The sequence below is a fragment of the Adiantum capillus-veneris genome, chromosome 1 (genome assembly GCF_014529385.1).
Source record: "Adiantum capillus-veneris isolate H3 chromosome 1, ASM1452938v2, whole genome shotgun sequence".
NCBI lineage: Eukaryota > Viridiplantae > Streptophyta > Polypodiopsida > Polypodiales > Pteridaceae > Adiantum > Adiantum capillus-veneris.
In genome coordinates this window covers 4,315,214-4,322,923 of record NC_140931.1, presented here as the reverse complement: position 1 = coordinate 4,322,923, position 7,710 = coordinate 4,315,214, and positions in this window count along the sequence as shown.

Sequence of the window (7,710 nt, the reverse complement as noted above, 5' to 3'; positions counted from 1 at the left end):
ACATAGTACTTCTAAGGGGGGACGAGCACCACAAAGCATCAAGATGAGCCATTTTTTCATATTCTTGTTCATATTTATTAATGACAGTAGTTGTTGGCAATATGCACTTAGGCATACTTGGTTTATTTGTTGTTGTTGCTATTTCAGGATTTCCATTGCTCAAATTTTTTCTGCATGTTTTCTGTAGCTTCAACTTTGCCTTGACAAGTGAAGATCTCAGCAGAGTGTGGATGAGGTCACACTCTCGAGTAGAGGGATCTTGTTTCACAAGATGGTAAACATGCATGGGAGATTGCGTAGGAGGAGGTAGATAGTCGTTCGTGTCAAAGTGGGGGAATTGCATGAGTAGAAACAATTGTGTTGTGGGAGAGGCAATGACAACATCGTAGGTAGTAGGAGGGTACACATGAGTTTTAACAAAAGGTGTGCACTATGGCGTAAATCAAGTGAGCTACGAATGTGAAGGGTTGTAGGTACGGTTATGGGCCAATGACATAGAGAATGAGAGAGAGATAGAGAGATAAATATAAATAGATAGATATATATAATTATCACCCACGGAGGTTAGATATGACCCATGGGACCAAAACAAAACATTACATCTGTTTTTCCAAAGTGAAGGTGCTAGATACATATCAATTAGGGACTGACGGTCCATCAAGGGGTAAAGGGAAAAGGGAAAGAACAAGAAAAAATATCTTTTGGGGGCTCAAGTGGAGGGGGAGCTGGCTTGGGAGTTTGAAACTCCTGTATGATGGCTTTACCACCATCATAGACCGTCCATATACCCCGTTTACATGCTTCATGCATATTCTTGAGCTCGCTTTCTTTAAACTTGAGCTGATTTGTGGTCAATTCCTCGACGATCCAAATCCTTGTCCCCTTGAGGTGATAGGATTTGTGTAGCAGCACCGTCCATTCTTCTTTGTTCTTGACATTGAGGATGCATTGACCAAGTGACACACGCCTATGTGTATCATTGACCAGGTGACACACTCTATGTGTATCATTGATTAAATAGACAATGTTTGTTACCATATACATGTGGTAGTGATGTGTGTGAACACACTAGGACCACTGTGGCATTTTTTCCCTCTTTAGGAGGTTTTTTCGCCCATGCATTGTATATACGCCCATCACTCTAGGGCTATCTCTCTTTCCATTGCACTCTAACACACTCTCTGTTGTGTGCCTTGAGCTTACTTCGTCTTCTCCAAGCTATGTGTGTTTTCCTGCAACCCTAACAGTGTTTGGGAAAAATGTGTCTCAGCTTGATATCGTGCCGTTTTCAATTTCTAAAATGTCGGTTGAGGGCAAAGGGAAAGGGATAAATTTTGCCTCGAAATAGAGAAAAATAGTGTAAAAACCCGAAGAAATTACCTAATTTTAGAATAAAATTCTCTTGACAAAATCGAGGGAAGAAATTTTGCTACCTAATTTTTAAAAGCATGTTTGGAAAAATGATTTTTTTCGAGCACTGAACCCTAATTACAACAATTGGTATCAGAGCAGGTTGCGTCCTCTCGAGCTTAATCGCCAACAGCTCCAGCACGCACCTACTCACTTTCTTCAATTTTAGTGAGCTTTAGCGAGCGTTCGCAGATCGACAAAAATTTTGGGGAAGCTCAAATAGTTGAGTCTGCTCAAATTTTTGATTCGGGCTCATCTTGACCTCCGTTTCCACTACAACCAGGTCTACATAGGTAATTTTGTCATTTTGTGCAAAATTTTTGTCAGTGCCAATTACTACATAACATGTCTCATACAGTCTACTGCGGGTTGTGCTATATAGCACGTGTTAGTCTCACTCAGTTTATCCTCATTTCGGGCAGTTTTCACATTAGGTGCAGGTATTTTCCATGGCTGACAACAACACAAATGTGTTCAAGATGTTTACCTGCTGAGGAAAGATTGGATGGGGAGGCTTACATGATGCAACATGTACTTGTGTCAAAGGGAGTTTGGAAAATTGTGTTGGGCATTGATGTACATCCTGGTACTGTGGATGCAGGTGATGTTGAGGACGCTCCAGGTTTTGCTGTGAGGGTTGTTGCTATCAAAGCTGTTTTGCCTATGGTTGAGCAGTCTCATTGGGATGTAAGAGATGCACAGGTTCATGCATTGATTGCATTGTCTATGAAGTGCACTATCACTCCTCACATCCGTTCAACAAAATCTGCAAAACAAGATTGGTATATTCTAGCAGTTCTTTATGCAAGCCGCAATGATGGAAAAATTCCTTTGTTGTGTAAAGAGCTGGAATCAAATATTATGGTGCTACAAAGCACATTACCTCACATCGTTGTTTACCTCTATTAAGTCTATCCCTCATGGGAATACTGTGAATTGTGGAAAACTCCGTCATTGGGAAATTACTTGTACTTCTTGACTTTCATTGATGACTACTCCAGGCATGCATGGGTATATCCGTTGAAAGATAATTTCGAAGTGTTTATGTGCTTCAAGCAATTTCTTGCTATGGTTGAAAATGACTCGAAATGTACTATGGGCACCCTCCATTCCGATCGAGGGGAGGAGTATATGTCTCATGAATTTAATGCATGTCTAGCTAGTCGTGGGATAAAACACCAATGTGCAGTGCCATATACGCCTCAACAAAATGGTGTTGCTAGAGGAAAAACAGGTCTCTTACAGGTTAAGAGTCAAGCTTTACCACATTTTTTTTGGCTCAATGTTGTCATGTGTGCCACCTATGTACTCAATAGGTGTCCTATAGAAGCGTTGTAGTATATGACCATATGAATCATGGCATGATAGAAATCTATCTATTGAGCACATGCGTGTTTTTGGCTATTTGGATTACGGTTTAGTGCCACAAGCGCAACGTAGAAAATTGGATGATAAGACTATCAAATGTATTTTTGTTGGTTATAGTGCTGAAAGAAAATGTTACAGGTTGCATCATCCGCAAAAAAAACATATTTTGGTCTCACGTGATGTTGTGTTTGTGGAAGATTCTGTTCAACCTTTGCTGTCATGTACTAGAGATAGTAATGTAAGCTCATAGGACATTTTTGACAGTTTATTGCCTCTTTTCAGTGGTGGAAGTTCGAATGTAAATTAAAATGAGGCAAATGTACAGCCTATGGGGGTTTCAAAAAATGTTACAAATCAGCCTATTATTGATGCAGATGTACATGATGTACTTGATGAGGAAAGGGCTGAAAATGAGCAGGCTAGAGGTATGCCAAAATGGCCGGTGCACACTTTGCTTGACAATGAATTGGATGCACTTTTGTCTAGTTGTACTCGTTCAGGTTCTCACTATGCCTCTTATGCATCAGATTGTTATGCTTTGATTGTGTCTAGCTCATGTGATATAGAGGAACCTCTATCTTTTGATGAAGCACAAATTTTGGAAAATTGGAGGGTTGCCATGCAATCAAAATATGATGCACTTATAGAAAATGACACAAGGACTTTATGTGATTGGCCTCCTGGCAAAAAGGCCATTGGTACAATGTGAGTTTACAAGTTGAAATGCAAGTCGGATGGTGAGGTTGATTGCCATAAGGCTCGACTTGTTGCAAAAGGCTATGCGCAGCAGAAAGGCATAGATTATGAAGAAACTTTTTCTCCCATTTGTCCTATGACTACTGTTTGATTTCTATGTGCATTGGCATCTCATTTTGGTTGGGATGTACATCAACGCGATATTGTTATTTCGTTCTTGAATGGTGACATTTTTTAGGAAGTCTATGTAACGCAGCCTCACAGTTTTGTCAAGAAAGGACAATGGGACAAAGTGTGCAGGTGTAAGAATGCTTTGTATGGTTTGAAACAATCTCCTTGTGCTTGGTATGAGAAAGCTGACACTCATTTGGTCAAACGCGGCTTTCATAAAACAGTCCAACAAAAAGCACATTCTATGTCAAGTGTGAGGGTGATGTACTTCTCATTGTTGTTCTTTATGTGGATGATTTGCTGATCACTAGTCCCAATGAGGCACATATTGTTGAATTTAAGCTGATTTGAATTCTACTTTCAAGATGAAAGATTTGAGGATGTTGCATCATTACTTGGGCATACAATTTAAGCAATGTGATGGTGCTATTGCCTTGTGTCAAAAAAGTTACATAGAAACATTGCTATGTAAGTTTGGACTTGAGGATTGAAAACCTATTGCCACTCCCATAGAAACACGTTGGAATTTGAGTCTACATGATGCTGGTGATCCTGTTGATGCCACTCTTTAGCAAACTATTGTTGGCTACCTCAATTATGTATGCAGCACGAGACACGATATTCAGTTTGCAGTCTCATGGGTCAGCAGATTTATGCATAGCCCAAGGTCTAAGCATTGGCAGGAAGTCAAGAGGAGTTTTTGCTACTTGAGTGGCACTTTTCATCTTGGCTTATTTTATCCAAATGGGGGATCATTTTTGTAAGATTTACGTGCTTTTTCGAACTCAGATTGGGCTCGTTGTTATGACACACGAGTTTCCACAAGTGGTTTTTGTTTCATGCTTGGTAGTTCATGTATTTCATGGTTGAAGAAGAAGTGACCTACTGTGGCCACTTCTAGTTGTGAGGATGAGTATAGGGCAGTATTCACAGCTACGGTTGAGTGTGTATGGCTCAGACACCTTATGGATGGTTTGGGTGTTGGACAAGACATTGCCAACATCATCTACACTAATAGTCAGAGCGCATTGGCAATTGCGAGGAACCCTATTTTTAATGCTCGCACAAAGCACATTGAGGTGCATTACCACTATGTCAGGGAGAGGCTCTCAACAGGAGATCAACTTGGCTTATGTGCCAACACAGGACAACCTTGTAGATCTTTTCACACAGGCATTGTCTCATGAGAAGTTAGAAGCTTTCCACAAAGCTTTGGGCTTGCTCCCCTTTGTGTACTAATCCTGTCCTCAGGGCATGGCACTTCCCTTTACTCTTTGTGCCATCCCTTGTTCACCACATCACTCCCAGGGGGGATTTGTTACCATCATATACATATGGTAGTGATGTGTGTGAACACACTAGGACCACCGGAGCATTTTTTCCCTCTTTAGGAGGTTTTTTCCCATGTGCATTGTATATACACCCATCACTCTAGGGATATCTATCTTTCCATTGCACACTAAGTAACACACTCTATGTTGTGTGCCTTGATCTTCCTTTGTCTTCTCCAAGCTATGTGTGTTTTCTTGCAACCTTAATTACAACAGTGTTGGGCGCGATGTTAATTGGTTGAAGAACGTTGTTGAACTTGGTGATGGCTTCTTCAAGGGTGCCCTCCTTGATGCACCATGGTGGGAGATCCCTCCAATCCTAATCTTGAGACCAAGGGATTCTTGTAGCCGACATTCTTGTATGGCTGCTTGTATTTCATTGTTGATCTTCTTACGTGTTTCCTCATGGGCTTCTTTCAGAGCCACCTGGATAGTCTCAGTGAGAGAAGCTTCAACTTTGTGTGGTTTTATGAGCAAATTTTTGTTAGCCTTTGCCCTCATATCCTCAAGCTTACTCAAGCATTGTTTGAGTTCAACATTCTCCAAAATAAGTTCTTGGATTTGAGTCTCTAGGATTGTGATCCTTGCGGCTTGGCAAGTGGCGGGATCCTTCCTAGGCGTAGCTGCCACCATAAGAACACTTTTGTGTGCACTAAAAGTGTTACCATATACATGTGATAGTGATGTGTGTGAACACACTAGGACCGCCGGGGCATTTTTTCCCTCTTTAGGAGGTTTTTCCCCCCGTGCATTGTATATACGCCCATCACTTTAGGGCTATCAATCTTTCCATTGCGCACTAAGTAACAGACTCTCTATTGTGTGCCTTGAGCTTCCTTCGTCTTCTCCAAGCTGTGTGTGTTTCTCTACAACCCTAATTCCAACAATTGGTATCAGAGCAGGTCACGTCCTCCCAAGATTAGTCACCAGCTGCTCCAGCACACGCCTACTCACTTTCTCCGATTTCAGTGAGCTTTGGCAAGCGCTCAGAATTTTGATTTGGGATCATTTCGGCCTCCGTTTCCACTACAGGCAATACTGCACAGGCTATTTCATCATTTTGTGCATAATTTCTGTCAGTGTCATTTTTTGCATAACAGGTGCCTTATAGTCTTCTACGGTTTGTGCTATATAGCACATGTTGTTCCTGCTACGTTTCTCCTATTTTCGGGCAATTTTCACATCAGGTGCAACATTTACCATGGCTGACAACAACAACAACACATATGTGTTCAAGATGTTTGTTGTGCTGAGGACGGGTTGGATGGGGACAACTACCCTATGTGGGCTTATATGATGCAACATGTTCTTGTGTCAAAGGGTGTCTGGAACATTGTGCAGGGCATTGATGTACAACCTGGTTCTGAGGATGTAGGCGATGTTGAGGATGTTGCAGGTCTTGTTGCAAGGAAATCCAGAAGTTGTCAAGTTTGATGCATTATGCACATTGTTGTTGCAAGAGTCACTTTCCAGAAAAAACAGGACTAGACAGCGTGCAGTTGAACAGGCTTTTATTGCTTCTCAAAGAAAGGGGGGTAACTGAAATGCAGCCACTTCTTATGGTTTTGCTGCGAGTGGCAAAAATTCTATTCCTAATGCTTCTGCTAGCAGTAATTCGTCTGGAAATTCTGGTGATAAGGGCAAAAAGAAGATGCATTGCCATTATTGTAAAGTCAATGATCACTTGATCAAGTCGTGTCCTAAGTTGAAGGCGAAAGAGGCTAAGAAGAAAGAGGTTGGTTCCACTGCAGATGCTGGTTCCACTACAAATGTAGCCATTGTTGAGTCTTTTGTGAAAGGAGACTGTGTTTTTGATGTTGATGCAGAATGGGATTTTCGTACAGAGTGCACTTACAATCCTACTATCCATGATGCATGCTTGTCAGTTGTTGCTGTAGATTCACATGTGTGGTATTTCGACAGTGGTGCTACAAAGCACATTACCTCACATCATGAATTCAGTCACTTGTTCCAACAACGCCTCTTATCCAGTTCAGGGAGTTGGAAAGATTGTGCTCACTGCTGCTAATGGCAGTTCCTTCACACTTGTTGATGCACTTTATGTACCTGGAATCAAGAAGAATCTCTTGTCTGTATCCGCACTTGCTAGACTTGGACTTGTAGTCAAATTTGTGGATGACGGATGTACAGTTCATGATCTCATTTTTGGTGATGAAATTGTTGCGTCTGGGCTTTTGTGCCGTGGGCTGTATAAGCTCACTTTGTATGACAAGTGTGGAAAAAATTTTGCAAATGCTGTTGCAGATTCAAGGGCTATTTTAGATGCAAAACTTTGGCATGCACGTTTTGGTCATCTGAATTTTGCCAGTTTGCTGCGTTTGCAGAAATCTGGTATGGTTGCTTCTTTGCCGCCTCTTGAAGCACCTGTCAAACATGTTTGTGAAGGCTGTATTTTGGGTAAGATGCAGTGTTCTAAATTTCCAAAGGATCGTTGAGTTCGGGCCACATGCAGGTTGCAGCTTGTGCATAGTGATGTTTGTGGGCCCATGCAAACACCGTCCTTTGGCAATTACCTGTACTTCGTGACTTTCATTGATGATTACTTCAGGCATGCATGGGTATTTCCGCTTAAAGCGAAGTTCGAAGTTTTTATGTGCTTCAAACAATTTCTGGCTATGGCTAAAAATGTCTCGAAATGTATTATGGGCACCCTCCGTTCCGATCGAGGGGGGGAGTATATGTCTCATGAATTTAATCCATTTTTGGCTAGTCG